The following is a 19,624-nucleotide window of genomic DNA, read 5'->3' on the forward strand; positions in this document are numbered from 1 at the left end:
GTGGTCTTTCTAGAAGGATTGGATTTCGGAATCCTCTTTGATGTCTACTACCACAAAATCCTCCGGCATATAAATCTTTCCCACCCTAATGGGGATATTCTCAAGAATTCCGACCGGATAGATAATGGAATGACCGGCCAACTGCAAGGTCATCTTAGTGGGTTTCAAATCACCTATACCAATCCTTTTCAATAGGGACAAGGGCAACAAGCTAATACTAGACCCTAAATCACACATGGCTTTCTTAATGGTTTCCTTCCCAATCACAAATGGGATGGAAAAACTACCGGGATCTTTGAGTTTTGGAGGCAATTTCTTTTGTATGATAGCACTACATTCTCTTGTTAGAGCTATTGTCTCATTATCCTCTATTTTTCTTTTCTTTGATAAAACATCTTTCAAAATTTTTGCATAAAGAGGCATCTAAGACAAAGTTTCAGTAAAAGGAACATTGATGTATATTTTTTCAGCATGTCTACAAAATTTTTAAACTACACATCCAGGTTAGGTTTAACAAACCTTTGTGGAAAAGGAATTTTTGGCTTATAAGGTGTTGGAACAATTGGCTTTTTACTCTCTCCTATGGCTTTCTCAATTTGTGGGTTTACACTGTCTATCTCACCCTCAATTATCTTGGGTTTCACAACGGGGTCCTCTAATTTATTACCATCCCTAAGTGTAATAGCATTTATACGGCCTTTGGGATTGATTTCAGTTTGACTCGGAAAGACTCCGGGGGTTTGAGAGGAAGTGGCGACCTGTTGGGCCACTTGGAAGGTTTGAGTCTCAAGCATTTTATTATGAGTAGCAATGGAGTCTACCTTGGTATTGAGTGTGGTAAGAGAATCATTTAGAAATCCAGTTTGGTTTTTAAGCTCTTGGAGCTGTTTAGTTTGATTCATGACATAACTTTCCATTAAAATTTCCAAACTAGATTTCTGAGGGGTTCTCTGGTTGTTTGCATAACCAGGTGGTGCTACTTGTCCATAGGAATCTTGAGGATTTTTATAAAAGTTTTGATTTTGCCTCATTCCTTGGTTGTATTGAGCATAGTTCATTTGCTCAACGCCTACAATAGCACCACTTAGCTGGCAATCAACACCAATATGACCAAAAACACCACAAATTTTAGAAGAAGAATAAGTGACAGCACTAGTATTCATTCTATCGAACTTTTGTGTGAGTGCATCAACCTTAGCAACAAGATGATCAATAGGAGAGACTTCGTACATACCTGCCTCTTTTTTAGAGGGTGGAGGAGTAACAGCAGTGATGGCTCTCTCACTTGTCCATTGATAGTGGTTTTGGGCTACGTCCTCGATCAAAGCATATGCTCCTGTGTATGTTTTATTCATCAAAGCTCCACCTGCAGGTGCATCAACATTCATTTTTGTTTTAAGCAAAAGACCATTATAGAAAGTATGGATAATAAGCCACTTCTCTAGACCATGATGGGGGCAAAGCCTAAGCATTTCTTTGAAACGCTCCCACGCATTGTAAAGAGATTCCCCATCTTTTTGAGTGAATCGTGTGATTTGATTCCTTAATTGAACAGTTTTACTATGGGAAAGAATCGGGCAAGAAATGTTTGCCTCATTTGGTCCCATGAAGTAATAGAACCAATTTCCAATGAATGAAACCAAACACTAGCTCTATCCTCTAAGGAAAAAGGAAAGAGGTGCAGCCTTACGGCCTCTTGGTTTACCTTCAAGGTTCCACAGAGTCTTAAAAATGTTGAAATATGAAGATTCAGATCCTCAGTGGATGATCCAAAAAATTGATTTTGCTGCACTAAATAAATAAGTGCAGGCTTTATTTCAAAATTATTACCCTCAACCGTTGGGTACACAATAATAGCATGTGGCTCTTCCGCAGAAGGGGTTGCATACTCTTTAAGAGTGTGTTCCTCAGCCATATCGGTATTATTCTGTGTTCCCAAGAAGTTAACGGTAAAAAGAAAGAAATAGAAAAGATAAAAAAAGAAAGAAAGAAAGACGAAGAAGAAAAAGAAAAAAAAGAATTTTATTTTATTTTATTTTATATATATATATATATATATATATATATATTTTCAGTCTAACCACTATTAAAAAGTTAATCAAATTGCCTAACTCCCCGGTAACGGCGCCAAAAACTTGATGAGATAAATCCGCAAGTGCACGGTTTATCGAAGTAGTAATAAAGAGAGTATCGTTCCGATAGGGAGTTTGTCAATTCAATTAACTTTAGTTGTTGATTAGATAGAGTTTAAGTTGCAAACTTGGGATTTTAAACGGTTAAAAATAATAATAATAAAAGAGCCTTGGGATTATTGGTCCGTCATGGTGACAAACCCTTCTCAAGAGTGACTGCTATTGAAATCCTTGAAGCTCGAAACTTTCGGTCTCAGTGAGTGTGTTTCTCTAGCAACCATGCCTATTTTCATGGTTGACTGCTATTGAAATCCTTGAAGCTCGAAACTTTATTGTCTCAAGGTTTGCTAGACTATTTTCATGTTTCGCAATCCTTGTCTATATTCACTTGTTACAATATTAAAATTTCATCTTTCGATCCATCGCTTAATATTTGTGATGAATCAATAACAACTATTAAACTTCATTTTTCGATCCATCGATTAATGTTTGTTATTGATTATAAGAACGGTGAAATAGATTAGAAATTAGGGTTACATAAAATTAGGGTTTAAGGCTTGGTTTGATTATGATTACGTCATTAGACTTATCCAACAATCCCAAAACAAGAAGAGCCTACTCACTCACGTTCATTGTAGACATAGAAGAAGAGATGAAGAAGAAGAAGAACATAAAATAAAGGGTGAACTTTTATTCCAAGAGAAAAAGATGAATTGTTATGATAGCTAGCTACTCTATTTATAGTCTATATCGACTTATGCCCTAAGAAATACATCAATAGAATGTTCCACAAGAAACCATGGGATTTTAGGTCAGAAATAAACTAATAGGTTGCTTGTCCTGGAAGCAAAAAGAAGCAAAAGTGGATCCTGAAGGTTGGCACAGGCCGTGCCAAGTCTCTGACTTGGGGGAGACATATTTTTGTCTTCAATATTCGTATTTTAGGCACGAATCAGCTTCAAATCCTCTTTCTTTTGCTCCAAGACTCCATCTTTAGAATATTTGTTCCTGAAATTAAATAACTTGCAATTTAAGTAAAAGAGTTCTAAAAAGGAAATAAAATTAAATAAAATAAACTCAAATATGAATAAAACGGAGTCAAATATTATATTAAAAACACTAGCCCCTCTAGTCATTTGGTGTGATTAGGGAGAAATTGTTTTGCACTTCCTTTTTGAAATTTTTGCGTTTAATCTAGTTGTATAGCTTATATGATTGCTTCATTTTTTTGTTGAAGGATTATATGATTGCTTCATGTTTGGTATGTCTATTGTGTTTTTTTGACAACCACTAATATTTTTACTTAATTTTTTCTTATAGCCAAATGTTTGAAGTTACATGTGAATTGGTTTAAATTCCATTTGATTTCTAGGTTATGATGAAAAGTTTTGAAAACTAGTTATGGATACTTCATATATCTTTTGAAAGAGGAATGCAAGCAATGCAATCTTTTAGCAATTGAACACTCTTTTTGCTGGTTTATTTTCCTATAAAGTTTTACACATTTTTTCAAATGACTATTTTATGAGATACTATTAAATTGTTTTTTAAAAAGTAAACTAATCATAGATTGTGAATGTGATATATGCTCTCAACTTGAAGTATATTTCATAATTTTCATTGAAGTCATGGTTCTTGAGATTTACTTGTATGTATTTGTTATGTTATTTGCACATTACAAAATATGTTTGTTGTTAGTAAATTAGCGATTAAGTGGGTTTTCAAAATCTGAATCATGGACTATCTAGTTAGAACTCTTTTAGCTTCCATCGGCTACCTACTTGAGAAGAGTATTGGCAATTCTGAGGGCATGTCATGCTTAGCACCACTTACTTCGACAACAACCAAGCCATATCCAACCAAGTCGGATCGATTACATAGATTCTTTAGATCTTTTTTTTAATAGTTTCTCTTATAATTTTTTTTTTCTTCAGATTTTTTCCTTCCTCTAGTGATTTGACTACTCCCCATCTAATTTACTCTCCTTAGTAAAAAATTCATAAGTATTTCCTCTACTTGTTGAAACCACCTAAGTCGAATTTCTACCATCTTTTCTATGATAGGAGATACCCCAATCTCTCTAATGTTTTCATTTCTAATCGTATCATGTTTAGTCTTATCACACATCCAACACAACATCATCATCTCTATTATGCTTATTTTATTCTCGTGTTGATTCTTTTATGTCCAACATTTCATGTTGGTTCTTTTGGTTAAGGGAGTTTAAATGTGTGGTTCCAATGCCTTTTCTTCGGCTATTCTTAGGGTGTGCTTGTTCTATGTTTTGGTAGTAATATTGTTTTAATGGATTGATGTTAAATACATGATTTTATACGAAATTGTGAAAGAAAATTAGTGTGTATGAGAATGATTTGGGAAGTGATTATTATGGTGTATGAGAATGATATTTGGGAAGTGATTTTATAATAATTGATTCTGTGTGGATATATACGATAGTCATTTTTATAAGTTTTGTATGTATTTTGTAAGTTTTATTCTTGTGAGTTGTTTTGCTATCTTTCAATGTAAATAATTGATTTTGTTGTGGTAAAAGGATCTATATGCTAAAGCAGCTGGTGGGTCAAATTCCATTAAGGATGCGAAGTTTTGAATTAATACATCTCTAGTTAAATGTAACTTGAATGATCGGATGCATGAGATTGAGAGGAAACTTTAACGAATCTCATGTTTTAGGGGCTTATTAGCACTCCTGTTAGTTTAGATTTTTAGTCAAGAATATCGGTTGGCCTGTAACTTTTTGTATGGTTGTCATCCTCGTGTGATGCTTGTTGTTTCTTCTTTTGAATGTTATGTATGGTTTTTCATATTTTATGAATGTATGAATGTATGGTTATTTATCTATCTATCTATCTATCTATATCTACATATAAAATGAACTTGCCTATAAGCTTGGTTATGTATGTTTTGGAAATATTAATAAAAATAGTTCTCGTGAGCATAGCTCAGTTGAAAGGGACATGCATTGCTATATGTAGGGACCAGGGTTCGAACCCCGGACACGCCACTTATTCACCTTGAAAAAGGTGAATTCTAGCCACTAGGCTACCCACCCAAAAATTTTCCGCAGTGTGGGCCACATATAATATTTTAGTTTTTAAAGCATGAGTGTATAGCTGTATTTTTAAGAAATGTAGATCATATTGTTCTATGTGGGTTTTCATGTTATAATTTTTGAATGATTTTCTCATTTTCAATGCCAATAAGGCTATAAAATATCTCGTCCGCAGTTGGTAGGAACATTGCGATATACAAGGGTCGGGTTTTGAACTCCGAATTCCTCCCTTATTCACCTTAAGGGTAAATATTTAGTCATTAGACTACTTGATTAAAAATAAAAACTATTTAGTTTTTTTTTTGAAAGAACTATAAGAGTTTTTTTGTTAATATAAAATTATCTATTTCAATATAAGTAACCAAACAATCATTTAAATATTTATCTCTCAAAAAATTTCACAATTGATTTTTTATAATATTCGTATAACCTAGACAAATTTTATCCTTCCTCATGCTTTGATATGTCCTAGTACATGGAAAAAAAATCTAAGTCAAGTGACGGCCTAGGCCCACACAACCACCAACGTGGGTCCGTCCCCGAGGCTACCTAACAAAAAAAAGAAGATTTTGGATAGCTAGGAAAGATAAGTAGAGAGTTGTTGTGCCGTGGCAAAAACCATTGCCTTGGAAGCAAATTTCTGGTGGATTTCCAGTGCAATCTAATATCCGGTTTTCCTCCCCAAGATTTACACAATTGTGTATCCGAACTCGTGCACTCGACGGCTGAACACGATGGAACTTCACAAACAATGTCCAAAATAATTTAGGAATAGAAGAGAAATGACTAATATTGATTTTTGATTACACCCAAAACCTTTTCTCCATCTCTCTTATATGTGCATTGTTGAGAATTGTAATTCAATTTAGCAAATTGTAATAGGTGACTTGTAGTGAAAGTAAGAAGTATCAGTTAGTGAGTTTTAACTGTTTTGTTAGTTGGTTGATAAATACAGTTGTACACTCTATGTTGTATAAATAAGTAGTGTATGTGAAAATTGCATATATCGAGAATATAACATATTGTAAAGTGATTCAATTCAATAAAATTACTTTCTTTCTCTCTCTCTCTCTCTCTCTCTCTCTCTCTCTCTTTCTCTCCAAAAACTTGCTCCAACATCTGGCATCAAGAGCCCTGGTTCGTTAAGATTACTGGGATTCATCATTGGCGACGCACACTAACGGTAACTTCCCAGCAAATCTTCCAATCCTTGGTGGAAAGAATTACGATAATTGGTGTAAACAGATGAAGGGGGTGTTTGGATTCCAAGATGTGTGGGATCTTGTAGAGAATGGGTTAGATCCCATTGGTGCTAGTTGTAACACCCCGTTTTCCCAACATAAAAATTTCATAATAAAAATCAGAGTAATTCAACTTAAACGGAATGTCACATCACTTTATCATAAAATCTTAACAAAATAGATAATAATTTATCCTTCAAAAATTCATCAACATAATATTTAAAAAACTTCGCAGCGGATTTAGTTTAACAATAGAAATAGTCTCGGCACGCAGGCCTCATCATAAAAGTCTCATAAATCTTAGTTCAATAATAATTCTTAAACTTCAAAAGCAATACGTAAAGGAACATAAAATAGTATTAAAATCCCCATCCCGTTACGTATCAGAGCACCCAAGGACACAGTGAGAGATAGTCACCCACTACCGCAGCTAATCTTGATTACCTGCAAGTTACCCATACGAAGAGCAACATTTTCAAGCAGAAGGGGTGAGATTTCTCAAACAATGATAGCTTATAAATCATAAATTACATTTAACAACTTAAATATCATCACATATCTTAACAATAATCATGTAACATCATAGGATTATCTAAACATAGCATTATCATAAACATAACATTATCATAATCAACTTCATAATCAAATTCATAAACAACTTCATATTCAAATTCATAATCAATTTCATATTCGTTCAGCAACATCACTTGATAAATCGACTTAGCACTTGACTCGACAGTGTAACTCAACTCGACTATGCAACTCAACTCGACTATGCAACTCAACTCGACTATGCAACTCGACTATGCATGTGGTACCAATCCAGGGCATCAAGCCCTCAACATAATTGAGCGTAAAAAGGCTCCAGGGCATCAAGCCCTTAACATATTTGAGCGTAAAAAGGCTCCAGGGCATCAAGCCCCTAACATAATTGAGAAAAAGCTCCAGGGCATCAAGCCCCCAACGTAGTTGAGAAAAAGCTCCAGGGCATCAAGCCCTCAACTTTGAATGAGTATGCATGGACTCAACATCTTACTTCTTGAACATCTTGAACATCATGAACATCTTAAAACTCTTTGACTTAGACCGACATTTACATCTTAAATAAGATAGACAACAACATATGCAGCATATAAATAATTCATCTCATATCAACATCATAGTACAACAACATCAAATGATAATCAACATCTTAAACATCACATCATTATAAGCATCATAATTAACACATATAGTGCATAAATAACAAGATCACATCTTTATATAACTCATATTTAAATCACACATCTTCAAATAGCACATCCTTATATAAGACATTTTTAAACACATATCTTCAAATAGCACATCTTTATATAACACCTTTCTTTAAATCACACATAGTCAAATAATTCATCTTTACTCATCAATTAATATCTAATCAATTCAATTCATCATCTAAAACATCAGATACTTTTTCTACCTTTATACTCCCTCATTTCTAACTACCAATTAAGAACTTTATCCTTTTCTCACTCCAAAAAATTACAGTTTCAATATGCCATAAGAATCTTCATGGGTTTTAATATAACTACATAAAACTATAAAGGTACAACCATAAAACACTCACGTTATCTAGTAGCTCAAAAATCTAATACTTTTATTTCTGAAGGTCCGTTAAATTAGCATGGCAGTACCACATAGTATACAAGTTATCCATATGTATATAACAAGGTCAAACTAAACTAGTAAATAAATTTCAAACGCACGGCACTAAGACTCCAAGTATCCAAAACAATTCCCCCACTGTTAACAAAACGCAGACAAACGCAAATTGGTACCTATCAAACTATTCAAAGTAAAAGACGCAATTTAGATTCCAGCAGTTGACTACCGATCCGAATTTCAAACGAATAACTTTGTGAACCCAAACATATATATCATAAAATATGTTATAAGTATCGTACTACAATCAAGTTAAAACTTCATAACATTAACTAATTGAGTTTCATATTATCAAAGTCACAACAACAAATTAGAACACGAAATTTAACATGAATTCTTTAAAAGATAATAGAAAAAAATGATGAAAAACAAAACCCTTCACTACCCATATGATTATACAACCCTTATGGTAAATAGAGACTCTCCCCATACAAACTCATTAGATGCAATCTAATGATACACAGACCTAATATTAGTGAAAGATAGTCTCACCCTTACCTTAGATTGTTTTTCTGAATTCAAAAGCAGCGTTCTACGTTCCCAGGGTTCTCTCTCTGAGTTCTCCTCTTTCTCCTCTTTCTCCAAAAAGCGGTTTAACGTAAAAACTCTTTCTTACCTAAGCTTCCTTATTTATAATACTAATCACTCTTCCTAAATCTATTTAGGCCCAATAACTTATTCTTCTTTCTATTCTAACCTCCAATTCTACTTACACTAATAATTCTCATATTCTAATAAATAATAGAATAATGTCACATAATAAAGTACTAACAACTCATATATATAAATAAATCACATAAATAGATTCTAACTTAATAAAAATAATTAAATAAAAGGAGGGCGTTACAACTCTCCCCAACTAAAAAGAATTTCGTCCTCGAAATTCAAAGCACAAGAGAAAATAAATTTAGTTATTGCTTCTTCAAACAAAACACAAAACCACATCAAAGTTAGTCAGTTAAACATGATCACATAATAAAACATAACTACTAACTAGAAAACATGACGACACGACACAACGACTCATCTACTTGGCCGGACGGACCGACCTGCTCTGATACCAATTGTAACACCCTGTTTTCCCCACATAAAAATTTCATAATAAAAATCAGAGTAATTCAACTTAAACGGAATGTCACATCTCTTTATCATAAAATCTTAACAAAATAGATAATAATTTATCCTTCAAAAATTTATCAACATAATATTTAAAAAACTTCGCAGCGGATTTAGTTTAACAATAAAAATAGTCTGGGCACGCAGGCCTCATTATAAAAGTCTCATAAATCTTAGTTCAATAATAATTCTTAAACTTCAAAAGCAATACGTAAAGGAACATAAAATAGTATTAAAATCCCCATCCCGTTACGTATCAGAGCACCTAAGGACACAGTGAGAGTTAGTCACCCACTACCGCAGCTAATCTTGATTACCTGCAAGTTACACATATGAAGAGCAACATTTTCAAGCAGAAGGGGTGAGATTTCTCAAACAATGATATTAAGCTTATAAATCATAAATTACATTTAACAACTTAAATATCATCACATATCTTAACAATAATCATGTAACATCATAGGATTATCTAAACATAGCATTATCATAAACATAACATTATCATGATCAACTTCATAATCAAATTCATAAACAACTTCATATTCAAATTCATAATCAATTTCATATTCTTTCAGCAATATCACTTGATAAATCAACTTAGCACTTGACTCGACAGTGCAACTCAACTCGACTATGCAACTCAACTTGACTATGCAATTCTTACTCATCGTAAATCATCTTGATATGCAAATGCATGTCGTACCAATCCAGGGCATCAAGCCCTCAACATAATTGAGCTTAAAAAGGCTCCAGGGCATCTAGCCCCCAACATATTTGAGCGTAAAAAGGCTCCAGGGCATCAAGCCCCCAACATAATTGAGCAAAAGCTCCAGGGCATCAAGTGTTTTATCTTGGTTTTTCGGGTGTCAAGCATTGATTATTCTTGAACCTTTTTAACCTTTGATATCTCATTTTTTCTTGGGAAGGGAAAAATAAGAAAAACCCTCGAGAATCGAGGTCCGGGAGTTGTTTTCGCTATAGGAAGGTGTTAGGCACCTATAACGACTATAGTATTCTATAGGAACCGTCTTTACTTTCTACACACGCGCTTTATTTTTAAATGCTATTTGAAAATGTTATTTACACCTAAGGGTTTGCTAGGTTAAGAATTGGAGGGAGAAGAATGTGTTTGAATTTTGTTTTATTGGACTTGGAGAAGTTTTGACTTCTTGCCTACATACCCTTTTAAGGGATCAAACTCCATGTAGTTCTCTTCCAAAAAGAGTTTTTATTTTTGTTGGTTGATTTTAAGTTTGAAAATGGAATTTTGAAGAATTGAGATGAGAGGCCTCAAGGGCATAAGCATTGGGAAAATGTGAGATGTGAGGTGGAATTAGTCATTTTGCAAAATAAAGTCTAAGTATGATTAAAATTCATTAATGGTTTTTGTTTAAGAAAATAAAGGAAAAAGGAGGAGTTTTGACTCCTATTTTTGGAAAAAAAAAGTTTTCAAGTGAGATTGTTCATGTTTATTTGAAAAATAGATTTTTTGCCTAAGTGTCAAAACCTAAACATACATTCCCTAAACATACATCTAGAGCATACACACCCTAAACATACATCTAAAGTATCCACCTTATTCACCTTAAAGGTAAATATTTAGTCATTAGACTACTTGATTAAAAATAAAAACTATTTAGTTTTTTTTTTGAAAGAACTATAAGAGTTTTTTTGTTAATATAAAATTATCTATTTCAATATAAGTAACCAAACAATCATTTAAATATTTATCTCTCAAAAAATTTCACAATTGATTTTTTATAATATTCGTATAGCCTAGACAAATTTTATCCTTCCTCATGCTTTGATATGTCCTAGTACATGGAAAAAAAATCTATGTCAAGTGACGGCCTAGGCCCACACAACCACCAACGTGGGTCCGTCCCCGAGGCTACCTAACAATAAAAAAAAGATTTTGGATAGCTAGGAAAGATAAGTAGAGAGTTGTTGTGCCGTGGCAAAAACCACTGCCTTGGAAGCAAATTTCTGGTGGATTTCCAGTGCAATCTAATATCCGGTTTTCCTCCCCAAGATTTACACAATTGTGTATCCGAACTCGTGCACTCGACGGCTGAACACGATGGAACTTCACAAACAATGTCCAAAATAATTTAGGAATAGAAGAGAAATGACTAATATTGATTTTTGATTACACCCAAAACCTTTTCTCCATCTCTCTTATATGTGCATTGTTGAGAATTGTAATTCAATTTAGCAAATTGTAATAGGTGACTTGTAGTGAAGTAAGAAGTATCAGTTAGTGAGTTTTAACTGTTTTGTTAGTTGGTTGATAAATACAGTTGTACACTCTATGTTGTATAAATAAGTAGTGTATGTGAAAATTGCATATATCGAGAATATAACATATTGTAAAGTGATTCAATTCAATAAAATTACTTTCTTTCTCTCTCTCTCTCTCTCTCTCTCTCTCTCTTTCTCTCCAAAAACTTGCTCCAACATCTGGCATCAAGAGCCCTGGTTCGTTAAGATTACTGGGATTCATCATTGGCGACGCACACTAACGGTAACTTCCCAGCAAATCTTCCAATCCTTGGTGGAAAGAATTACGATAATTGGTGTAAACAGATGAAGGGGGTGTTTGGATTCCAAGATGTGTGGGATCTTGTAGAGAATGGGTTAGATCCCATTGGTGCTAGTTGTAACACCCCGTTTTCCCAACATAAAAATTTCATAATAAAAATCAGAGTAATTCAACTTAAACGGAATGTCACATCACTTTATCATAAAATCTTCACAAAATAGATAATAATTTATCCTTCAAAAATTCATCAACATAATATTTAAAAAACTTCGCAGCGGATTTAGTTTAACAATACAAATAGTCTCGGCACGCAGACCTCATCATAAAAGTCTCATAAATCTTAGTTCAATAATAATTCTTAAACTTCAAAAGCAATACGTAAAGGAACATAAAATAGTATTAAAATTTCCATCCCGTTACGTATCAGAGCACCCAAGGACACAGTGAGAGATAGTCACCCACTACCGCAGCTAATCTTGATTACCTGCAAGTTACCCATACGAAGAGCAACATTTTCAAGCAGAAGGGGTGAGATTTCTCAAACAATGATAGCTTATAAATCATAAATTACATTTAACAACTTAAATATCATCACATATCTAAACATAGCATTATCATAAACATAACATTATCATAATCAACTTCATAATCAAATTCATAAACAACTTCATATTCAAATTCATAATCAATTTCATATTCGTTCAGCAACATCACTTGATAAATCGACTTAGCACTTGACTCGACAGTGTAACTCAACTCGACTATGCAACTCAACTCGACTATGCAACTCGACTATGCATGTGGTACCAATCCAGGGCATCAAGCCCTCAACATAATTGAGCGTAAAAAGGCTCCAGGGCATCAAGCCCTTAACATATTTGAGCGTAAAAAGGCTCCAGGGCATCAAGCCCCTAACATAATTGAGAAAAAGCTCCAGGGCATCAAGCCCCCATACAGAGCCTTCCATAGTCTATACACTTTAGATTCATATGGTTTCAACTCTAATCTTATGGTTTCAACTCTAGCAACTGGTGCATATACTTCTTCAAAATCAACATCTTCTCTTTGAAGAAAACCTTTGGCCACTAATCTAGCTTTGTACCTTGTAACACCCTATTTCTAATAAGCGGTAAAACGCGCGAATATATATATAATATTCTAGAAATAGATGCTACGTCTTGGAATAAACCACAAAAACACAATACATGCATAAAGATCATGTTACACAACATAGCAGCAGACAACATATAATTCATAAACAATCTCTGGATCTCCAAACTAAATACAAATGTATCATCCAAAATCTCAAATAACAGAGTATCTCAACAACTCCGAAATATAAAGTCAAACAAACAACATGCAAAGACTATCCTAGATCAGAGCCCTAATCTAGACACTTGCATGAAAAAGAGGAACTCCACTCCTCGGCATCAACAAACAACAACTAAGCATCCTGCACGCCGTCTACCCATCCATACAGAGAGGTAGGCGGTCCACCACAGACCACTGAGGGTTAGCATTACATCATCATAATCCATAAAAGATTTAAACAAGAACATTGGAAATGAAAGATATATTCAAGAATACAGAATAACAAATCATACATGTATTCACAAGTATTCATGATTCTCATACCATTCAAACCATTCCATACAATCATTCCAAGTTCATATCAACAAGTGTATCATACACGTATCACATATACATAACCCTCCCTCCTAGAACACTAGCATCACATGATCATTATTATCCCCCATCAATTACATTTTAAGCTATCACATTATTATCATAGCATAGCATGCATATTCAACCTCTAATCAAGTAATCAACAAAAGCTCATCATTTAACAACATCAATCAATGAAAACATTACTCACTTCATTACTCATCTAGCATGCTTATCTTAACAAGTACAGTTCATCATATCGAAGTTATAAGCAAGCCATCATCATTATCAAAGAACATCACCACCTCATATATGTATATATACATATACAAATCTCACCTCATCATTATTATTAAAATAACCATCATCAATTGATTCACCAAGTGTATAAGCACAAACAATTAAGACATGCAATTAGAGCATAATACAATTAGTCACAACCATCCACAAAATTCACCAATGTACATATACACCAATCCACATAATCACAACATTCGCCAAATTTCGCCAATACACAAATTCACCAAGTCATATATTCAATTATGACACAACTCATCATTTATTCAAATGCATGCAATGTTCTAGACTCTTCTCTAGATGCATGTGGTACCAAATCACCTCAAGGTCGTCACCTTCGATGCAACAAAAACATCGTACTCACCTCAATTGGATATAAAATCCGCCACCATCAGTCATGGATATAAAATCCACCACCATCAGTCATGAATGCATGAACATATGACTTAACTACAAATGCATATGTTCACACAAACAATAATCACTTCACCATCACCAATACATGTATATATGCAATCATCAACAATTCATCACCAATTAACACATATATAATCACCAACAACATCAAAAATCACACAACATAAAGTTGTCACATAAATGCACCACCAATCATCTTCACATATCATATAACAATTCCCCATAAAGGATTCGCAATCAATTGGTTCTCAAAAGTCATCTTTAGTCAAGTTCGTCTCTCCAAGTCATAACTTAAAATTAATTGAACAATTAATTCAAAACCAAGTAAACAAGCTCAATAGCCTATGCCTTGTATTCTCACAGTCCACATGTGTGTGCAGTAGAGGTTACGTAAGCATTTCATCGGCCAAATACGACGAATTCATAAAAATCACAAAGTTCGTCTCACTTTATCACTTTTCAAGAAATTTTCCATTTTCAAAGCAAAACAAGTTAGATCCATCACCCCATAGATTAGATAGTATTAAACACCTTAATTGAACTCATAAAACATAAGTTTGAAGTTTGGAAACAATCCAAAGGGTTTGGGTCGATTTAGAAATAGTTATGCGGATTTTTCGTAAAATTTTCTCTAAGACCTCCTTGGAGTATTTTCCTCATAACTCAAAAACCAAAAATCATTTTCAAGTCAAACCAAAGCCATTGGAAAGCTAACAAAATTATCTACAACTTTCATGTTTACACCAAAGACCAGATCAAAACAGAAACGAGGGAAAAAGACGCAAGAACGCGAAACAGAAAAGCTGTTTCTGGGCAATTTCGCTATTAGCGTAGTTTGAGCTATTAGCGCAATAACTCCAGACAGTTTCGCTATTAGCGCAGTTCTAGCGAATTTCTTCAGTAGTTACGGGTTTTTACACCATTTTTGCCCAAAATCCCAATTTTCAAACCCCCAACTCCCAAATCAACTTCCAGAAAGTGTTTATGGGTCAAAACAGGTTCAATACACTTAAACAAACATGATTCAAGCATTAAAAACAACAACATAGCTCATTTCATCAAATTCACAAAATTCTTTCAAAACACCAACATAACCACCAATCTCCTCATGAATCCATAAACAACGATTCCAGTTACACAATTTTGATTTTAACAGTTCAACAATCATCAACAACAACTAATGAACACAAATTCATGCACAATTCAACATCACAACCTCATTTTTCATCAAAATTGCTCAAGAACACAATATACCCACAAATGCACATTTCAACATGCTAATTCACATAATAACATGCAATTATCATACAAATCTTGTTCTCAATCATAACAACAACAATCATGCACGAATTTAGAGCAATTAGATTCAATTTATCAATTTCATAAAAATGGGTATAAATGAAAAATGATGAAATTATGATCAAAAACTAACCCCCTTACCTCTAACACCAAGAATCTTTAATTCAAGCCTCAATTTAGCTCCTAGATGATGAATCCCCTCCTCTAGCTCTAGCCCTTGATCTTGTTCTACTCTCAAGCTTCTATCTCTTCTCTTCCCAAATGAAATGAAATGAAATGTGAAATGTTGTGAAACCTAATTTTCACCAACAACTAGAGTTTATATATGTGCTCTATTCAATTGGGCTTATCTCTCAATCCTTAATGGGCCTAACCCATTTCTATTCTAACACCAAAAATGTCACTACTCACTTAATGGTAAATTACAACACTAACGGTCACTTACCGGTAAATAAAATGATTACTACACTCTCTCTAGTAACTTGGTAAAATAATACTCTTACTAAGCACTAAAATAATTCTCATCCAAAATTACAAAATTACCCCTACTCTCAAAATGACCAAAATGCCCCTAAGTCCAAAATGACTAAAATACCCTTCTACACCGAATTCTACAATTCCCAACCAAAAATACACACAGATGCAAATAATCACATAATAGCACACACAACACACATAAATAAATAATAAAATAAATCTAGCGAAAATCGGGCTGTTACAACTCTCCCCCACTAAAAAGAATTTTCGCCCTCGAAAATTACCTGAAGAAAACAACTCTGGATACGCAACCCTCACTCTACTCTCCGATTCCCAAGTGGCACACTCACCAGTTGGTCCAACCCAAATCACTTTAACCAAAACGACCTCCTTGCCACGCAAACGCTTCACTTCACGATCCTCAATCCTAACTGGCCAAGTCTCAACGGTCAAATTATCCCTTACTTCCAAATCATCCGCTTGAATCACATGGGACGCATCATACACATACTTCCTCAACTGAGACACATGAAACACATCATGAAGATTCGACAAAGATGGCGGTAACGCAATCCTATACGCTACAACCTCAACCTTCTCAACAATCTCAAAAGGTCCAACAAAACGAGGAGTCAACTTCCGACACTTCAAAGCACGTCCAACACCAGTTACAGGATTCACTCTCAAAAACACATGATCACCAACCTGAAACTCAATATCCTTCCTCCTCTTATCATGATAACTCTTCTGTCTACTCTGAGACGCTTTCATCTTCTCTTGAATCATCTTAACCTTTTTCGTAGTTTCTTGCACCACTTCCGGTCCTAACAAGGCACCTTCACTTGACTCATACCAACACAACGGCGTCCTACACCTCCGACCATACAAAGCTTCAAACGGCGCCATTCCAATACTAGAATGAAAACTGTTGTTGTAAGTAAACTCAATCAACGGTAAACATTCAATCCAACCGACACCTTGTTCCAAAACACAAGCCCTCAACAAATCTTCCAAACTCTGAATAGTCCTCTCCGTCTGACCATCAGTCTGGGGATGATACGCAGAACTCAACCTCAACTTAGTTCCCAAAGCATCTTGCAAACTCTCCCAAAACTTAGAAGTAAACCTCGGATCCCGATCTGACACAATACTAGAAGGAACACCATGCAATCTAACAATCTGCTCAATATAGATCTCAGCCAACTTAGCCACAGACATACCGGTCTTAATAGGAACAAAATGTGCCGACTTCGTCAACCGATCGACAATCACCCAAATAGAATCAAAACCCTTAACAGTCTTCGGCAACGCTCCAACAAAGTCAATTGATATACTATCCCACTTCCACTCTGGCACGAACAACGGTTGCATCAAACCTGACAGCTTCTGATGTTCAATCTTAGACTTCTGACACACCAAACAAGCATACACAAACTCTGCAATATCCTTCTTCATTCCAGGCCACCAAAACAACCTCTTCAAATCCTGATACATCTTAGTCGCTCCGGGATGAATACTCAAACTACTTCTGTGACCTTCTTCCAAAATCAGTATCTTAAGCTCAAGAACACTTGGCACACAAACACGATCACGAAACATCAAAACACCGTTCTCATCCAATCTAAAGTCTCCACCTTTGCCTTGATTAACCAACACCACTCGATCTACAAGTTCCAAATCGTCCTTCTGACCATTCTTGATCTCCTCCAGAATATTACTTGTCAGCTTCAACATTCCCAACCTCACACCATCCGGTGTCAATTCACTAACCAAACTCAAATCCCGAAACTGCTCAATCAACTCTAACTCTTTAACCATCAAAGCAGTTATATGCAACGACTTCCTACTTAAAGCATCAGCAACAACATTGGCCTTTCCAGGATGATAACTCAATTGGAAATCAAAATCCTTAAGATACTCCAACCATCTCCTCTGCCTCATATTCAACTCCTTCTGGTCAAACAAATACTTCAAATTCTTATGATCACTGAACACCTCAAACTTAGAACCATACAGATAATGCCTCCAAATCTTCAACACATACACAACGACCGCTAATTCCAAATCATGAGTCGGATAATTCTTCTCATGCACTTCTAACTGCCTCGAAGCATAAGCCACAACCTGACGATTCTGCATAAGCACACCACCAAGAGCCATCTTAGAAGCATCACAATACACCACAAACGATTCCTTCGGATTTGGCAAAATCAACACTGGAGCTGACGTCAACCTCTTCTTCAACTCTTGCAAACTCTTCTCACACTGAGCATCCCAAACATAAGCTTGTCCTTTCCGAGTCAACTGCGTCAATGGCAACGCCAACTTAGAGAATCCTTCAATGAACCTCCGATAATAACCTGCCAATCCAAGAAAGCTTCTAACTTCAAAAACAGACTTAGGTGATTCCCACTGCAACACTGCATCAACCTTCGACGGATCCACGGCAATACCATCTTTAGAAATCACATGACCAAGGAAACTCACTTCCCGCAACCAAAACTCACACTTCGACAACTTAGCAAACAACTTCTTCTCTTTCAAAACTCCCAACACAATCCTCAAATGCTCGGCATGCTCCTCTTCAGACTTAGAATACACCAAAATATCATCTATAAACACCACCACAAAACGATTCAGAAAAGGATGAAATATTCTATTCATGTACTCCATGAAGACACCTGGCGCATTAGATACTCCAAATGGCATCACAAAATACTCATAGTGTCCATACCTCGTTTTGAACGCAGTTTTGGATATATCTTCCGCCTTTACTCTAATCTGATGATATCCTGACCTCAAATCAATCTTACTGAACACTTTTGCACCAACCAACTGATCCATTAAATCGTCAATTCTCGAAAGCGGGTACCGATTCTTGATTGTCACCTTGTTCAATTGCCGATAATCCATGCACAATCTCATGCTACCATCCTTCTTCTTAACCAACAACACAGGAGCTCCCCACGGCGAAACACTTGGCCTGATAAACTGTTTCTCAAGCAACTCTTCCAACTGTTTCTTCAACTCACCCAACTCTAATGCAGACATCTGATACGGTGCAATCGAAGTAGGACTCGTTCCAGGCACCAAATCAATTGCAAACTCAACTTCCCTCTCCGGCGGTAACTCGGTAATGTCGTCTGGAAAAACTTCTGGAAACTCTTGCACTACCGGCAAATCACCAACTCCTTTCTCACTTCTTTCCTTCAAGGAAGCAAACATCATGAATACACTAGCTTCACCATCCAAGGACTTCTTGCCTTTGTCTTTGCTGTACGGCTTCCCAAATCCATGACTCTTTCCTTTCTTCTCATTCTGAGCCTCCGCAACCAAAGATACCTTCCCTTGCCAAACCAACACACCTGAAGCAACCTGCTACCCCCCACTACGCTCAAACCCACCTAAAAGAACGGAACAACACAACAAGTATCGACAGTACTCCCGTACATGTCGCATACAACAGGAAATTCAACGGGTTTTGATCTGGACAAGACCGACCACGGCTCTGATACCAACTTGTAACACCCTATTTCTAATAAGCGGTAAAACGCGCGAATATATATATAATATTCTAGAAATAGATGCTACGTCTTCGAATAAACCACAAAAATACAATACATGCATAAAGATCATGTTACACAATATAGCAGCGGACAACATA

General features: G+C 35.3%; 1 long non-coding RNA gene and 1 other non-coding gene across 2 annotated transcripts; one reads left to right on the top strand and one right to left on the bottom strand.

Annotated features, from left to right (window-relative positions):
• Nucleotides 1-1,443: 1,443 nt before the first annotated feature.
• On the top strand, nt 1,444-1,550 carry LOC146915552 (small nucleolar RNA R71). Its single transcript, XR_015017143.1, has one exon. It is a non-coding gene; the product is annotated as a small nucleolar RNA R71 (small nucleolar RNA).
• An 11,441-nt stretch (nt 1,551-12,991) lies between these two features.
• LOC146915553 (uncharacterized) lies at nt 12,992-15,760 on the bottom strand. The gene is made up of 2 exons (XR_015013362.1): nt 15,625-15,760; nt 12,992-13,269 (listed from the first exon to the last, which is right to left on the bottom strand). It is a non-coding gene; the product is annotated as an uncharacterized LOC146915553 (long non-coding RNA).
• Between the last annotated feature and the right edge of the window lie 3,864 nt (nt 15,761-19,624).

Source organism: Medicago sativa, chromosome 6 (assembly GCF_051527215.1).
Source record: "Medicago sativa cultivar Bolivia chromosome 6, Bolivia_mono, whole genome shotgun sequence".
Taxonomy (NCBI): domain Eukaryota; kingdom Viridiplantae; phylum Streptophyta; class Magnoliopsida; order Fabales; family Fabaceae; genus Medicago; species Medicago sativa.